The sequence below is a fragment of the Rutidosis leptorrhynchoides genome, unplaced genomic scaffold (assembly GCF_046630445.1).
Source record: "Rutidosis leptorrhynchoides isolate AG116_Rl617_1_P2 unplaced genomic scaffold, CSIRO_AGI_Rlap_v1 contig143, whole genome shotgun sequence".
NCBI classification, from domain to species: Eukaryota; Viridiplantae; Streptophyta; class Magnoliopsida; order Asterales; family Asteraceae; genus Rutidosis; species Rutidosis leptorrhynchoides.
In genome coordinates, this window is record NW_027266396.1 from 65,313 (window position 1) to 84,717 (window position 19,405).

Below are 19,405 nucleotides of genomic sequence, written 5' to 3' on the forward strand. Positions count from 1 at the left end.
GTAAATAGTTTTTCACGGATCCTGTTACTTTGTAAGTAACAAAAGTCCAAACTAGATTAGGATTAAAATCCTGAAATATTTTTTCTAGTTGAATTAATAATCCTGTATTATTCATCCAGAGAGTCAAAGCTTCTTCTTTATTCTGAACACAGTCTAGATTTAGGATATATATATTAGTTTTAATTGATAGTGTATATTCATCAGGAAATTTTTTCCATCTGTCATTTTGTCTAGTATAACCTTTTTCATTCATATAATCATTACGATAAAATTCTCTTCTTCTTTTATGACCTGAAGTTGATTCCGGAATTTCTTCTAGTTTCATTCTAAATGGTAAATCATCTTCTGATTCATACCCATATACTACTTCTTCTCTATCATCTATATTGTAATTTTTATGCTCATAATTTTCTTTTTCTTCTTCAATAATTTTTAGTTGAGACAAAAATTGTCTAACTTCTGATATTTGGTCGGATATATTTTCTTGTTCCATTATACGATTCTACGAGGTAATTCTAGAGTAATTATTCTTTTAGGTTTTGTAATAATAATTTCTTGTTGGATATTTGGGTATTGAATTATAGATTTTTTTTCTTCTGAATTTAATTTTTCAAATTTGTATAACTCTTGGTTTAATTTTTCTATAATATCTCCCTCTTCCTGAAAAAATTTTTCATTCTGATTTTCTAATAAATCTTTAATATTTTTAAGGCAATTTTTTGAATCATTAATTTCTTGATATATGTCTTTTGATTTATGTTGATTTATATATTTATTCATTATAGAAAACGATTCTTCAATAGTTTTCTTATTTTCTATAATCATATTTTCCAAATTATTTAGTTTTTCATTTAATTCATTTTTAATATCTTTTAAATCTTCTTTTATTTTTACTATATCAGATGTTATTGCCATCATGTAGTTTCTAATTGTACTTTTAAAGTTTCTAAAGTTCTCAAATATTTTTTCTCCTTTTTTAATTTTTGTCTAGTATGTTCATATTGATTTATAAGATAACTAGCGTAATGTATTGTTTTCATTTATGATGTGCTCTTATTAGTTCTTGAAAATGTTGTATATTGTCTTCATAAATTTCTATCATGCCTTTGATTATTAGTATTTTTTGTTTTAAATCGTTTAGTTGGTCGCGTAAAACATAATTCATAATATAAGGACTATTTTATTTTTTTATAAAAACTTGAAAATACTTTTGTCAATAGATGAAATAGTGTTTTTAATTAATGTCATTAATTATCTTATTTTCCGGTGGTGTTGTTCCCGAAAAAAATATAATAGTCCACATATAACAATATTTACATTATATAATCTACGTTTTAATTTTTTATTTACATTTATAATTTACCCCAACAACCTTCTCATCAACCACTAGAGGATGACAAAGATTATGATGACCACTACCCAAAAGCATGAACCGAAGGCCGGCACAAGCTCTAACACTAGCAACCGCCATCCACGTGGATGTCCATTTAACATCAAGAAAAAATTGAAGCCAACCTCCGTCCCTAATTAATTTTCGTTTTTTACTTACACCTCTTTCTTCCGTTTCTTTCAATTTCTGAATAGAAAACCTAAATTAATTAGGAAGGAAGGAGTAAAAGTTTGTTAATAGCCCTTAGTTCAATTTTTTAATCAGGCACCTGTTTTTAGACTTTTTGTGTATTAAAGCTTCAGTATGTTCTTAGACTTTATGTGTACTAAAGCTTCAGTATAGTCCTTAATTATTAGAAGTGGTGTCGCTCGAGACCCCAAACAAAAATGTAATGGCTCTGCCTAGAAAGAATGTTTATGTATTTGTTTCTTCTATGGTAAAACCTAGAATATTTTTATGTTCATATAGCTCATCTTTATTTACATACTACCTTCGTCTCCGATTAACTATCTTTTTCTATGTAAATTTTATAGAAAAAGCAACACTTCATTAAAAATAGAGAGAGTATTAAAATGTTAAATAGATATTCTTTCATAATAGTTGATGTTTTAGATTTTAATGGCATGAGTAATTATTAGATATAATAGAGGTATTTTTTATAATGAAAATATTTCATAAACTATACATTATGTTTTGCTCAATTTAGGAAAGTTTGAGAAACTTTTTTTTTATAAAAATACCCTTCATGCACTTGATTAATTACACATGCCATTAAAACAAAAAACATCAACTATTGTGAAACGGAAGTAATATTAATTTATGCGTTTGGCCGCAGGTCTGGTTTTTTGGCCGCCTGTCAGGTTTTTTGGCCGCCGATCAGGTTTTTTGGACTTTTAAACCGGACCAAACCGGTCTTTTCACATGTCTAATGAGGTGGCATTATTAGTGACACGTGAAATTTTTTTCCACATCATGATACATGTCATGTTAAGATTGGTTCAATATGCCATGTGAAATGGTTTAAGGGAAAATGGTGCCACCACGGCATTTTTAACGGCAGAGCGTATTATCGTTTAACATAATCAACTAAGAGAGGTATTTTATTTCGATTCAAAACAAGAAGGGTATTTTCGTAGGCATAATAGTCTAAGAAGGGCACAACGTACAGTTTTCCATTAATTATCTAAGGCAAATTTGTTTTTTCATCAACTATAATATCTATTGATCAGAAAATTAACATCAAATAATATTTGGCAATTGGTCCACTTTAATAAATAGAAATTAACAATTCATATCCAACTAAAGACGTGCCTAATTTGACTCAACCAAAAAAAAACGCTAAGTAGCAATGAAAGCATGATTTCGGCACCCGATACCAAAGGGGCATCCCATTAACACCCCATCACAACACAATTATACACAAAATTGAAATGTGAAGGCATTCTTGCCATTAACTCCCATTCTACATGGCCGTCATCAGTCGGGATCCAGGAATTAATCTCAATTATTCCCCCGCCAATATTCCTAGGCCCTCTTATAGCAACTAATCAATCCCCACAAGTCTTAAAAGGTATGCCCCAACCACGCATTGAAATAATGTTCTCTTTGTCATATTTCTTTATTACATTAATGATGTAGTCAACTGAGTAGAGTTGGTTTATTACAACAACCACTAGAGGAGATGCCTTATCTGATGATGCATCTTCAGGCCTATCATTTGGGTACATATTGGGTATCTCACCTGTCTGAGTTCAACTTCATGCCGGTTGACTAACTATTTGTCAATAGATTGTACTTATCTATGGCCGGTGTAAAAACATCCCTACCGAATACTAGCAGTTGAGTGCCAACTGCCAGCGATTCCTTATCCGAGCATGTGAAGCATTCATTTGTTATCATTTTCGGAAGCTTCATAAACCTGTATTATACTATGGATATTAATTAAATCATGAAGACAATTGAAAACTCGAAAATTTAGATGAACTATACTAGATGTATTAATGAGAATGACTTTCTTTTTTGAAAAGCATGAGCGTGACTTTGATTAATATTCGGTTTAATAAATTTAATAGTATTCTTTTTTGAGAAAGATTCAATTAAATTAAGTTAGGGTTTACCTGTGACAGATAGGATCATAGACTTCCCATTCCTGAAGGTTACACTAGAAGTAAACCTAGTGCTCAACTATTAATTTCTGGCACCTCAACCCATAGAGATAGCCACTCCGAATAATTTGATGAAAGCCTCGATTCAGCATAGCAACATTTTCATAATAAGACCTCGAGCATCTAAGGAGGCATTCAACTAACAAGTCTATGCCAAGTATGTCAATGAGGGGTGTTGATTCAACATTTCCTGGTGACTCATCTGTCGATTGTTCGTTATTATGATCTGGTTGAACCTGATGGTTAGCCGACAGTAATTTTTTATGATCAATCCCCAAACAGTCATCATGATTTTCTTCCATATGTGTCTTACTCTTAAAGTCCGGACCATCTACCTTTGAATGCTCATTCAAGACTGTCTTATCCTTGGATGTCCCTGCCATTTCTTTTTGCATGACAACATTAAAAATCAAATGAAAATGGAATTATTAATATCTCAAATAGACTATATACGTGAAATAGCTATGTAAAATAGAATATGACATACATTTTTAACTCTCTAACAAAATAAGATAAAAGCCTTAAGAGTGATGCTAATTAAAAACATTTCGAATTTGATAATTATATAATCCCAAATTGAATATACAATCACATTAGACCACATCAAAACATATATGGTTTAAATTAGGGTTGCATGATACAATGCTATGGGTCTGTACATAATTATATTATAAATTCAACCATTTTAGGTGCGGAATAATTACTTAAACTTTAATTTTAAGAGTAGATTAATTTATGGAGGCTGAATTGTGTATAATTATAGTCACTGTAATTTTTGTCATCATCGGGGTTGTGTACATATCTAATCTTAATTTGACTATGAGCACCTCGCTTTCGTCATCATAATGCACCTAACAACCCCTAAACACATGATATATAGTTTATGAACCACGAGTAAACAATAAATATGTAAAAATCCACTTTTAACCACGTCTACTAATGAAATCCCTTCTATCACCATCAAATTTCAATAACCATGAAAGAAACTTCTTTTTTATTTTATCAAAACGGCCAAATTAAGTTCTGGTCCACTCCCAAATTTTTACACTAAATCAAATGTTTACCTCTATAATTTGAAGTTGTTTCTGAGGCCACAAACAATGTCAGTCGAAACGCTAACTGTAACGATCCGATTTTAAGACTTTGAAAATTTCGTCATTACTAGCGACGTGTAGTCACGATCCGATTTATTCGAATGTTGTTATGCGTGCCAACGATAGTGACACGTAGATAATGCCACGATTTAAGCCATATCTATTCGATTCGTAAGGTAATCGACGCATATTGCATTCCGTATTTTAATCAAGTCGGAAATTTTTATTAAATCAAGTTAACAATTAATTATGTCACGTAGCAGTTCGAGATCTAAAGTCTCTAGCGAATTATTTTTCGATCATCAGTATATAATTTTGATTATTTATTTCCTACGTCGAATATCGGGTATTGGATCCGAAATAACAGATAAAAATACATGTGTTCGTGACGGAACAAATGATTTATTAAATCATTACCGACACTCATTTTTCTACTCTATCTATACTACTCTACCATAAACCTATTCTACTCATAAAATTTTCTTGGCCATTATTGCATTCCACTATTATTGTTTCATCCTACCGACACTTCTTCACTTAAGCTTATAACTCCCTCCGTGATTAATTTTTTTCTCAACAACAAAGACTCAAAATATTTTCACGATATAAACGATCCACGGAGAGAATTCAATCACCAATTTCATTCATCCAATTCAGTTCGGAATACATGATAACGGTAAGCCATTTCTAGTTCAAGCCATTACAAGCTATAGTACACGAAAAATCTAATCGAATCAGTTGATTAACACACTATCCAAAATCGAAATTTACCAGAATTGCGCAAAACTACAGTATATTGTAGAGGAGACGACGAGGAGCACGGAACTGGAATCAATTGTCCGATGAGACGTCGTTTGGCCACTGAGTTGCCACCGAGTCAGTGAGCGAGTTCACTCGAGTCAACCGAGTTCGACTTCCAGAGGTTTCCCATGACGACGACCACCACCACAGGGTACAGTACTTTTGTGCACTGTAGCGGAGGAAGGTGAACATATTGGATGCTTCCCGGAAACGAAGTTTTCGGGTTTACTAATCTTGTGTGGGGAGATTAATTAAGGTTTAAAACCGGAAACGTGATTTCCGTTTTAACACTTGACCGGAAACGTTGTGTCCGGTTATCCTTGGACCGGAAACGTTATACCCGTTTTAACACTGGACCGAATATCATGCTCAACTCATTGGATTTTTCCAACTCGGGAGGAGAAAAAACAGTCAGGGGATGAATACAGAGTAAAATATCTCAATAGAACTGAGGGATATAACTCATATCGGTTAAGGGAAATACCTTGATCTCAGCTTCGGTGTATGGTTTTGCTCTAGTCCTGGCCAAAAGAAGTACATAATATATCAATCTTTAGTAATAATGGAGTTTATATAGAAACAGACAAATGTATATCAACAAAAATTCTTCTTTGATGCAATATGGCACGTATAAACTTTTGCAGCGTATGAGCATGTGGCATGCCTGTCATGGAAGCTATAATTTCCACGCACAAAACTAACTCTTTGGCGCAGTTACCAATACATGCATGAAGACAGATGCTTGGACCGGAAACCATGTATACGGTTTTAGTTTTTGACCGAAAACGTTATACCCGGTTATAGTCTTAGACCGGAAACTTTGTAACCGGTTTTAGCTTCACCCGTAATTGAAGATTCCGGTTTACGGTTTCTCTTAATTACGCCATTAACATTTTAAGACCGGAAATTTCATTTCCGGTCGTACTACCTCCGTTCACCTTCAATCCAAACTGTATTAAAATGTCTACCTTTTTTTAAAATGAAATACATTTATAATTTTCTGAGCTAACGCCGCCACGAGAACCTCCTGATCGAGTCTTTCGAGGTAAATTCTGATCGATTCTTGCACCAAAACACAAAATTCCTTACGTTAAATTACTCCTTATTATCAATAGAGTAACATATTAGAAGATTAGGGCTTGATTTGAACTTTTGTAAAATCGAACCGAATCCCTAAGATCACATTAAGAGATAACTAAGTCATGTCAGGAAAAACTAACCTCATTTTCACGTTCACGACGTCAAGAGGAGTCGATAGGTAGGTGGTTTGGGTCGGATCGTTGCTGGAAACGGTGACGGCGTGTTGAAGCAGAGCGTATCGCGGCGGAGGAGAGAGAGAATCGCGTTTTACCCGAGGAAGAAGAAGACTTAACTGAAACGGTTCGGTCTGATTCTTATAATATGATTTCATGTTTAAATGACTATTTTGCCCCTCAATTTTAAAGTAATCACAAACTTACTAACACGTCAGAAAATGGTCCAAGGATAAAATTCCCATTTAACGTTATAACCATCGGTTCAAACCAAATTAATTCGGTTCAGTGCAGAATTAGTCTCCCAAACCTAAATGGAAAACCTAAATTTGATTTTAATCTTCCAAACCTAATATAACCTTATAGAGTTGTTCTGAATCTATAAAATTTTAACAGTAATTTATTAATTATTTTTGAACCTGATTATGTAAAAATTTGGTTAAAATAATTCTTGGTTTTAATAATCAAATATTAGAATTATTTAGTTGATAACTATATGTTTATTTTTGGTTTAAGTAAATTAATTCCTTATAAAATTGAATTAGATAAAACCAGAATAATTATGTTTGAATTAAATTTCATGTTTTGAAAAATTTAAAAAATATTTATTTATTTAAAATGAATGTTTTCATGAGAGATTAATTAATAACCAACTTGTGACTAATTAGATTAATTGGATAATCTAATCGTAAATAAAGGGAATAAATTGTTTTATTGATTAATTGGAGTTTAGAAAGTTTTAAAAATATTATCAGTAGAAATAAATATTTCCAAGATAAATAGATAATTAAATTATCTTTATAATTAATTAGAATGCTAGAGAAATCTAATTTTTTACTTATGAGTTAAATTGATAAATCATTAATTTAAAATTCATAATTATTAGCTTAATTATGCAAGTAGATTTAACAAGTAGGACGTACGGAATCATATTTAGTATTTTATTTCGACGTCATTAGTTTAGAATTACGGTTATCAAATTATCGATGTCATTAGATCGATAATTCACGCAAATTGAGACATAACGTACTATATAACAGCGAACAAGGGTCAAACCTTATAAAGTATACAAATGACTTTATCATGTAGAATTCGATAGTTATTAACGTTAGTATCGATTTCAGGCAGAATCACACGAGTTACTCTATGGAGGACGTACACGAATATAAGAACTTCAAAGACTGTGAGTTTTATTATAATCTCATTACAATATGTTATCAGTACATATTAGGTTTCATGATTTCAGACCACTATGCCATACATATCATTTATCCGTGATTTATGATTTTACGATTTCCATGGTATGGCATAGTTACTTTAAAAATTATGTAGCCGTAGATGGCCTGGAGACCTTCAAAAATAAACTAAGATTTTAATCATGATTATATTTATAGTTTTAGATAAGCTATATAGTTTAATATTCAGTTATCCAGATACTACATATATAATTACAGAATAATATTATATATAAATTATATAAGAAATCCCAGTTACACATGTTTTATATTCAGTAGTACTAGGTCCAACCAACTGACCCCTTAGTTTAGGTCTGTGCAGATGGTATGCCGTCATTAGATATTGGCCTCATGTCTAGTTATGGTTATCGGTATGTACTTTGTACCACATGGTAGGCAGGAGACACTATAGTAGTCTGACCACTATAGTAGTGTTTCCTGTATTATACAGCTATATCAGAATTATTATACATCACGTAAAATATATATATTCCAGCATGATTATACAGTACGTAAAATATATATATTCATAAAATATATATATTCCATCAAGATTATACAGCACGTAAAATATATATTCATAAAATATATATTCCAGCATGATTATACAACACGTAAAATATATATATTCATAAAATATATATATTCATAAAATATATATATTCCAGCATGATTATACAACACATAAAATATATATTCATAAAATTATATTCTAGCATTGTTATATAGCACGTAAATTATATTATTTATAAAATATAAATTCTATTAACATATCAGCTAATCATCATAAATTATTTTATGATTTATTCATAAACATGTTTGAATAAACATATCATAATTCCATGATTTCAATTTGGTTTTACAGATATCAGTTTAGTAATTCATTCCAGATTTATTCAGTATATGAAAACATAATGTTTTTATAATAACTCTCACTCAGCGAAAGTAAGGGTCCACTTCCACTTATTATGCCAGGTCCACGTCATGTACAGGTACCAACGGTGCACCAATCTCGATCCTCGCAAATAAGGTCGGGAGCGGGCGTCTCAGTAACCCAATAAGAGATAAAATCTATAATCTCCTTTGCCTAGCTATAAGAGAAATAATTAAAATTACACACTAGAAATAAAAAAGCAATCAATTATGATAGTTTTTTGTTTGGCAGAAAAAAAAAGATAAACACAAAATATAAACCTATCAATTCTTTTAAAAAAATAGAGAGATTGAAAAATAAAGAAGAAATAACCTTTGTTGTGCTAATTGATGTTGTCGCCTTCAGATATGGCCTTTTGAATTTTCACGTTTTGACAAAAACCTAAATGTGAATGTTTGCTCTCTGGATTCAAACTGAATAACTCAGTACTTTAAATGTATTGCTTTGAGTGTATGTATGACTTGATATATAAATACAAATGAAGGTGCATGTTGTTAGAGTGGCTTGTTTCCTGGAATCTGCATTTCAAGACATGATTGAGAGATTGGTCTGTGAGAAAGAAAAGAAAGTCAAGAAGAAGAGAATGTGCAGAAACTTGCAGTTGAAGAAAACCAAGTCTCAAATGGATAATGCTATCAAAATTGGGGTTAGTGCATTTGTCAAAGCTTTTCTGAGCAGCCTGGATGATTCTAAGATGGAAGAAACCAAGATTGGGTTGGATAAGATTGATGCAGGCAAGATTGAAAGTGATAAGAGCTATTTGTCTGTCGAGGATAAAAATACACACTGGAAAAAGGTGGAGGATCTTGGTGTCTATGCAAGAAAAGTCAGGGATGCTGCTGTAATTACTGAAACCCGTCACACCAGAAATGCAATTGAGATTATGTCTGGCAGAGAACACATCAGCGGACCACCAGAGCTATTCAATCAGACTCAAGACAACGTCGACTTCAATGACATATTGACTAATTGGTCTACAATTCATCCTGGAGAAAAGCCCCAAATCGTCTAGGGTTCCAGGTTACTGCTTCATTGCTTAGCTTTTCTCTTTCCTCTGAATAACTAAGGTTTAGCTATCTATAGCTATTGTTGATGGATTTTGATTATTCAAAAGGACATTTAGAGTCGACTTGATGCTCTGAGTCTGATTATGAAGTCAATTTTAGCAAACATATAGTAAGGAATAAAATGCCTGCTCGATTAGGATGAATGTTCATTAATAGCTGCTGAGAATTGGGGTTTTTCACTATGAGTGGTTTTTGATGGGGCTTTTGATCTAGAAAGTTCACATTATGCATTGGGAAGATGTTTGTATGAAGACTTGGAGATGAGAGTTCACATAAATGGTTTTGAAGCTCAAGATGGCTATTTAGTCTACTTTTCTGTATTTTTCATACCAGTTCAAGTTTTAAATAAGGAAATGAAGTTGTTTTTGTTTCAACACATCATTTTTAGTATAGTGAAGCCTTTTGCAAGAGTGGTTTGCCGGTTTTGAAGCTCGATCAAAAGGTCAACCTTCAAGTCACCTTTCAAATACTTTGATGATTTTCTGCAAAAATCCAGTTGCAGCTATAGTAGTAAATCATTCTCATTTCACAATTTTACCAGTTCATCTCATCATTAAAAAAAACTATGGAGAAGTGGAGAGCAATAAAAAACGAGTTGTTTTGTGTTCATTTTGTCTTGTAGTGCAAATTAGTATTGTAAAACCACTAGTGGTTTAGTTCTTGCTTTTTGCTTTTTAGAATACTCTCTTATTTTTCAAAAATTCTGTAATTCGAACTTATAACGTCTAGGTTAGTTAGAGATCACTATAAAAAGTCTCTAGCTTTCCTTTCTTGTTTTGTACGAGCTTATGAATAAATATTGCAGATTAGCACAAAATTCTGAGTTCATCATATTTTCTTTTTTAGTTTAAAAGGCCTTTTTATTTTGGTTGCATTGGTATTTGAAGATAAACTTAGTACTAAAATCGGACCTAATCTAGTTTCTAGGATCAAAACACTATAGATACCGATATTAAGCCTCAGATTAAAATCATATCCAGTATAAATATGACTATCATCTTTCCAGTTACAAGATTTTGGTTCTGTTTCTTGTAGTTTTTCTGTCTTTGTTGCTTTTCAGGTCTTGTGATCGTGTACTTCGCCTTCATTAGGAGTACTTGGTCGACCATCACATGTGTAGACTCCAAATCTAGTTCTTAGAGTAAAGCGTAAAATCTGGGGGTTTGTTTGTGCACATGTTGAAAACACTACGAGCTTCTTTTTTGTCTTTCAACACATCTTCAGTTCTCTTCTATCTGCATGGCGTTATGGATTTTTCTTGCCTACAAGTTAAATTTTCCTTGACTTGTTCTCATGCTAATAAATTTTCAATTTTAATTATGTTTTGTCAAAGAAACTTTTTATTGTCAAAGTTTGAAAGAAAGGGTAGACATGTGATCGTAAATATGACTTGTGGTAGTCCTACGAAAGTCTATGACCTTGTATCTTAAAATCTAATTTCTTTCTCTATGGATGAGCTTATATGAATATTGTGGCTAGGGTTTAAACATGTGCTGGAAAAAGAATTTAAATATGTAGTGAGCTTGACTTATCTAGTAAGGCTGCATAGTGGAATTACTTCACTACCCTTTGTACTTAGAGAGTAACAAAATAAAACATCCATAGAATTGTGGACTACCTATAATCAATGAATTTACTATTATGCCCATAGCTTGTCAAATTTGAGCCTATTTCTCAATGTGCATTGTTTAAGGAGCTATTTAACAATATTCACATCGTCAATATTTTCATAATATGTTAATTGACATCTCAACTTTTACTTGCATATATTATATACTAGGGACCTGTAGGTGAAATGTGAGAACATTATTTTTGGGTAGAATTTGACAACTTGCCTGCCATTTGCTACCATCTTCGATTTGAAAACATAAGCTTTTAATGAGTTAGTAACCAGCGAATAACTAGTAGTAAAAAACAATACAACATGTAATTAAGGTTGAGATTTATCAAGGCTCAATAGAATAGTTTTCTAATTTTTTTGTTATGATACAGTTTTTTATCAGTCATTTGGTTACCTTTTTCTTACAATATCATCATTAAATTGGTGTAATATAAATGAGTATATCTTCACAATTTGAGAAAAACTACAAAATTTGTATGGTTAGGTTAGTAATGTTTACGAATGAAAGTACAACTTCATTCTATGAAATGATGGACCATAATTTTGGTGCGTCAACATTCATATCCTCACCTATATGGTTATAAATTCAGTGATATTTGGATATTATGTATATGAATTTTTTTTCCAATTGCACGCTTGTTAAACGATACTCATAAATCATGGCCTTAAAGTTGAAATGTGTTGTCTAAAACATAAAATACTAACAAATTAATGTATGTTGTTATTAAAGAGAACAATAAAATACCGCACACAGGATCTAATAGTGGTTGTTGCATTTACACAACAAGATATATGCAAATTTACTTTCCTAAATGACACATTAGTTTATAAGATTACACCCTTCCATGACATTTAATTTCAATTCGACCTCATATTCTTATCTTAAGTATATAATCCTTAATAGCGCCTCATCCGCTAAAATAGGCTAGAATGCTTGTATACCTAATCAATGCAAAGTAGGTGCTCTATTTAACAATACATGATGCCCTTGCATCACTTCCTTAAGTATTTCCCATACAATACATGATAACTAATATGTGTGAATCTTCAACCCTTGACTAGCTGATTCGAACAGACACATGTTCGAGTTCATCTTCATGCCGGTTGACTAACTGTTTGTCAATAGACAATATTTATATATGGAAGGTGTGTAAACATCCTACCGAATACTAGCAGTTGAGTGCCAACGGCCGTGATTCCTTATCCAAGCACGTAAAACATTCACTTGTTTCCATTTTTGAAAGCTTTATAAACCTATATTAAATTATGAATATAAATAAATTCATGAAGACAACTCAAAACTCTAAAACGTAGATGAACTACACTAGACGTATTAATGTGTTTGACTTTAGTTAAGATTTGGTTTGATAATTTTAATAGTCATTTGTTTTTTGAAAAATGATTAAATTAAGTTAAGTTAGGCTTTACCTACGACAGATAGCATCATAGCCTTCCTATTCCTGAAGGTTACTATTGAAGTAAATCCATCAACTATTAATTTATGGCGCCTCAACCATAGAGATATCAACTCAGAATAACTTGACGAAAGCCTTGATTTAGCATAGCGGAATTTACATAATGAGGACTCGAGCATCTAAGAAAGCATTCGACTGAGAAGTCTAAGCCAAGATTGTCAATGAGGGGTGTTGAATCAACGTTTCTAGATGACTCATCAGCTGGTTGTCAGTTATTATGAACTTGTTAAATCTGATCAATGTTAGCCAACCATAATTTTCATGCTCATTCTCCAAACAATCATCATGATTTTCTTTCATATACATCTTACTCTTATAGTCCGACCATCTATCTTTGAATGCTCATTCAAGACTGTGAATGCATGCTATATCGAGGTGTTTGGGTTTTCACTTTTTGACCTAAGGATATTTAAGAATAAAATAGAGGATACTTAAAAAAGACATTATGTTATGTTAATATATTAGTATTTTGTGATAAAAATAATAATGCAAACAGAGGATAAAAGATCGTATAAGAATCATCACAAGGATTGTCAAGCTGGAGTGTTTAACGGACAAGATCAAAATAAATAGACAATCAGGATTGATAAAGTGGCAAGATCAAGGGCTGGAAATTGAAGACATTATCTCCAAGGCACGGTTATAGGAAGATCAAAGTGATTAAAGGTATGAAGTGAAAAAGGAAACTAGATCATTACATATAAAAGAAAAGTTATGGTCCTTGGTTCTCAAGTATCTCGAATACACAGAATGTACTTATATATGGAAACTAAAATATCAGAAGATCATATCTCGTCTAATTTCATGATCAATTATTTGAGTAACAAGCAAGGGAAGGAGCAGCTATAAAAGGAGGAAGAGTTTCCATCAGACTCTTTGCACAAACAGCTTACCTGAGAGAGGATTTTCAAGGGTGTGTTCGAGTTTAACTCCACCCCGTGCCTCTATTTATTGTCATATATTATCTAGGGGTTTAAAGGGTTGGGAACAATGATCGAGAGTACTAGCCGGTGTTGGCTAAGTGAGGTAGAGTCCTAGAATATGTTGGGTTTGCCTAGGTTCTAGCTTTACTTAGGAGATTTTCGAATTGCAGGGATTAGTCGAGCTGTGCGGTTAGTGTACGAGCTCCTAGGTAATTCAGGAGGTTAATCTCTCATTATTGTAAGAACTATTACTAGACGGAACCGTCCGCGACGTAAGTGTTAGTTAATACACTGAACCACGATATATTTATTTAATAAAGGAAGCATAAGTGTTTTGCATTGGAATCTCTCGTGTCAATCTCTTTTTATCCTTTAAAGTTGTTTAATCTATTTTGTGTCAAAATATTACAACGTTTATATGCTCCAACAGTTCGAACTATTCTAAGTGAGAGCTGTTCTATCCATCAAATCACGTTTTTGCAATAATGATTGAATCAATATTCAACTCAAGATTGTTTATGTATCCGCCATTAATAACAACTGCTCGAGTAGCTACTCCTTGAGGTGTTACATTTATCGTTTGAATCAAACCAACGCAAACTATTTAATATCGATTGTTTGATTTATTTATAAGTCTCTGAAGCTCACCACCAGTCTTATAGAGACTTATTACACTTCCATCAGTAGGTCCAATAAGTTTAACTATCCAATAAGTTTAACTCCAATAGTTATAACTGATTCATTCATAAAGTCTCAAGCACAAACACATTTATCTTAAAGAGACCTTTGATATAAACAGTTCATCGCACAAACAAATCTTTAGATCACCAAATCTATAGATCTCCATATTCATAGCCGTTGCTGACATATCTTAACTGAGTCAGATCTAAAGACTCTGGTTCAATATCAACTCAACTGAATCAGACTAGAAGAGAAGTAACTGGCTCAATAACTGCTAAACTGAATCAGTCTAGACGTCACTAGTTCAATATCAGTTTGACTGAGCTAGTCCATCATCTTATCACGCTAAGTCACGATCACCATCGTCATCCAGAAGAAGGACTTTAGTTTCATCAGTTTATCGGACTATGATACATCATCAAGAGCGCAGGCGAAGCTTTGTAAGATCTGGTTCAGTTCCTACTAAACTATCTCTTTACCGTTTATTGCACTTAGTTTATCTGTAAGTTGTAAACTGATTGTAGGTACTAATCCAGTTGCTACTGACCAAGTACTTATTTATCTTTCACAGTTTACTATACTCTGAGTTATCTTTAGATTATTAGTTATAAACTGTGTTAGTTCATACCGTACTACTACTTAACAGTTATTATTCTTAGAACTATATTCAAGTTGTTAACTATAATCAATTTGAGTTAGTACTGGTTTATTATCTGCAGCTATTTAGTATCTAGCTTAAGAATAGGATCATCTTAACTGTATTTAGATTATTCTTAAGTAGATCATTTGTACATCTAATCAATCACTTCGATAAACAAAATATATAAGTGATTGTTAGATTAAGTTTGAGTTGTATCTCGTTGAGTTGTCACATTAGGTAACTTAATCGAAAAGAGTTAGGGCTATCAAATTTTAAATACGGTCATTTCCTTGGATGTCCCTGCCATTTCTTTCTGCATGACTACATTAAAAATCAAAACCAAAATCAAATAAGATAATTATTTCTCAAATAGACTTTATATATAAAAGATCCATATAAAAAAAATGTGGCATGCATTTCAAATCTCTTAGAAATAAAGATAAGAGCCTTAAGAGTGATACCAAGAACATTATGAATTTGATAATTATATAATCCCAAATTGAATATACAATAACATAAGACCACATCAAAACAACTCTTTGTTTAAATTAGGGTCGATTATACAATGCTATGAGTATGTGCATAAATATTTTATATATTCAACTACCCGACTAGGGATTACCAATTTCTTGGTGCGAATAATTACTTCACTTTTTCACATGTCTAATGAGGTGGTATTGTTAGTGACATCTGGCAAAAATTTCCACGTCATATGATACAAGTCATGTTAAGAGTGGTTCGATATGCCAAGTAAAATGGTTTAATGCAAAATGGTGCTACCACGCCATTTTTAACGGCATAGGGTATTATCGTTTAACATAATCAACTAAGAGAGGTATTGTACTTCGATTCAAAACAGGAAGAGTATTTTCGTTGGCATAATAGTCTAAGAAGGGCACAACGTACAAATTTCCATTAATTATCTAAGGGAATTTTTTTTTTTCATCAACTACAATATCTATTGATCAGAAAATTAACATCAAATAATAGTTGGCAATTGGTCCACTTTAATAAATAGAAATTAACAATTAATATCCAACTAAAGACATGCCTAATTTGGCTCAACCCAAAGGAAAAAACCCTAAGTAGAAAATGAAAGCATGATTTCTGCATCCGATACCAAAGGTACATCCATCACAGTACAAAATTGAAATGTGAAGGTATTCTTGTCAGTAACTCCCATTCTACATGGCCGTCATCAGTAGGAATCCAGAAATTAATCTCAATTATTCCCTCCCAATATTCCTAGGCCCTTATATGAAAAATAATCAATCCCCACAAGCCTTAAAAGTTATGCCCCAACAATGCATTGAAATAATGCGTTCAGGCAAACCGCCAAGCACCTTCCAGGAGTTGTTCTCTTTATCATATTTCCTTATTACATTAAGGATGTAGTCAACTGAGTAGAGTTGGTTTCTTACAATAGCCACTAGAGGAGGTGCCTTATCCGATGATGCGTCTTCAGGCCTGTCATTTGGGTACATATTAGGTATCTCACGCCATTTTTTTATCTCCGGATCATACTCTTCTCCACAAGTGATCTGTACCGAAGGGTTAAGCCCAATTTCGCCAAGGACGTAGAACTTCCCATCCATAAATATGCCTGAACACATCTTTCTTGAGTACATCATGCTCGGAATATACTCAAATGTGTTGGTCTCGGAGTTGTAAAGCTCCGTAGAATTGAGTACACCCCCTGTACTAGGATCGCACCCACCAGCAATAATAGCTATCACCCCTTGACTAGCCGATGCGAACAGACACCTGTCCGAGTTCAACTTCATGCTGGTTGACCAACTGTTTGTCAATAGACTGTACTTATATATAGTCGATGTAAAAACATCCCTACCGAATACTAGCAGTTGAGTGCCAACTGCCAGTGATTCCTTATCCGAGCAAGTGAAGCATTCACTTGTTATCATTTTTGGAATCTTCATAAACCTGTATTATACTATGGATATTAATTAAATCATGAAGACAAGTGAAAACTGGAAAATATAGATGAACTATACTAGATGTATTAATGTGCATGACATTGACTAAGATTCGGTTTAATAAATTTAATAGTTATTTTTTTAAGAAAGATTAAATTAAATTAAGTTAGGGTTTACCTGCGGTAGATAGGATCACAGACTTCCCATTCTTGGAGTTTACACTTGAAGTAAACCCAGTGCTTAACTATTAATTTCTGGCGCCTCAATCCATAGAGATAGCCACTCCGAATAACTTGATGAAAGCCTCGATTCATCATAGCAACATTTCCATAATAAGACCTCGAGCATCTAAGGAGGCATTCAACCAACAAGTCTATGCCAAGTATGTCAATGAGGAGTGTTGAATCATCGTTTCCTGGTGACCCATCTATCGGTTGATCGTTATTATGATCTCGTTGAACCTGATGGTTAGCCGACAGTAATTTTTTATGATCAATCCACAAACAATCATCATGATTTTCTTCCATATGTGTCTTACTCTTAAAGTCCGGACCATCTACCTTTGAATGCTCATTCAAGACTGTCTTATCCTTTGATGTCCCTGCCATTCCTTTCTGCATGACAACATTAAAAATCAAATGAAAATGGAATTATTAATACCTCAAATAGACTATATACGTAAAATAGCTATGTAAAATAGAATGTGGAAATCATTTTTAAACTCTCTAACAAAATAAAGATAAAAGCCTTAAGAGTGATGCTAATTAAAAACATTCCAAATTTTGATAATTATATAATCGCAAATTGAATATACAATCAGATTAGACCACAACAAAACATATATGGTTTAAATTAGGGTTGCCTGATACAATGATATGGGTCTGTATATAATAATATTATATATTCAACCATTCAAATAGGTATTACCAATTTTTAGGACCTCATTTGCTATGTTATAGAACCTCATTTGCTGTTAAATTTCCATCAGTCTAGTCCTACCTCTACCAACAGTCTCTTCATCCCTCATCCTATAATCATCAAATATTTTCTCAACTTTCTTTGCTCTTATCCTCCTACTCAGAATAGTTCTCTCATATTCTAACTTAAGTGTATCTCAAATCTCCTTAGCAGATTTACAGCCTATAACCTTTCTCAACACACTCATATCAATCACACTCCTAAGCCAAATTTCTGCTCTCCTATCCTTTTCTAAATCATCTTGTCTCCTTTTCATTTGTGCCTCAGTTGGCTCTACCCCTAATGGCAGCTCACTCACACCATTCTCTACTACTCCAAAACAGCCAGCAACCTCCAGATTATCCCTAGCTATAATAGATCACATATCAAAATCCTCCCATCTAAACTTCTCTATTCTGCTGCTATTACTATCCATACCTGCAAATTGTGCAACTAAAGCCATCTTCTTCTTTCTTAAGATCGAAAACCCAAAGCTCTAGATACCACTGAAAGAAGGTGTACTAGGACACAACGGAACCCACGAAGAGGCTGCCGAAGCTCTAGGTCACACACCTTAGAAACAAAAACGATAGTTTGGTCCCTAAACTATTGAAATGATCAGTTTGGTCCTTGGTTATGAAAGAACCCGAAACTCAATCTTAAAAGAATGGAGATGAACGACTATGATTTTGATGATGCTCTAGAAACAAAATATTGAAAGAAAACAACTAAATATAAAAGTTAACTAAAACTACAATTTATTTGAAGAACATTAAAAAAACGAAAAGAAAGCTTTGGATCTACATTTTTGCAAACAAAAGGCAGTTGGTTTTTTTTTCCATTGCATCTGATGAAAATATGGGTTACAAGGAGTGTTATATAGGCTGTAGACTAGTAGACATGCACCTTTTTAGAATTAAAAAGCAACTAATGAGAAAAACCCTATTTCATTTAAATTAAAATTATGGTTGCTCTTTAAATCTTGATCATCTAATTTTCTTGGGCACTACTCCTTCATTTTCGGTCGTCCATCTTCACCTTCTAGCAGCTTCTTCTGAACTTTTATCTTTTAGACCATGACGAATTTCATTTTTGCATCTTTAGTCCTTCAGTTTTTTTTAGTACGATTTTTGCTTCTTCAATGGCTTCAATCGCGAAACGAACTCCCAACAGCTCCTCCTTCGTTGAGGGATTGAAGCTTCATGCTCCCCCTTAATTTAAAGCATCAATATTTT

General features: G+C 32.8%; 1 pseudogene; it reads right to left on the minus strand.

Moving 5' to 3' along the window:
- Window positions 1-1,342: 1,342 nt before the first annotated feature.
- Window positions 1,343-18,633, minus strand: LOC139881345 (F-box/kelch-repeat protein SKIP11-like; annotated as a pseudogene).
- Window positions 18,634-19,405: the final 772 nt, after the last annotated feature.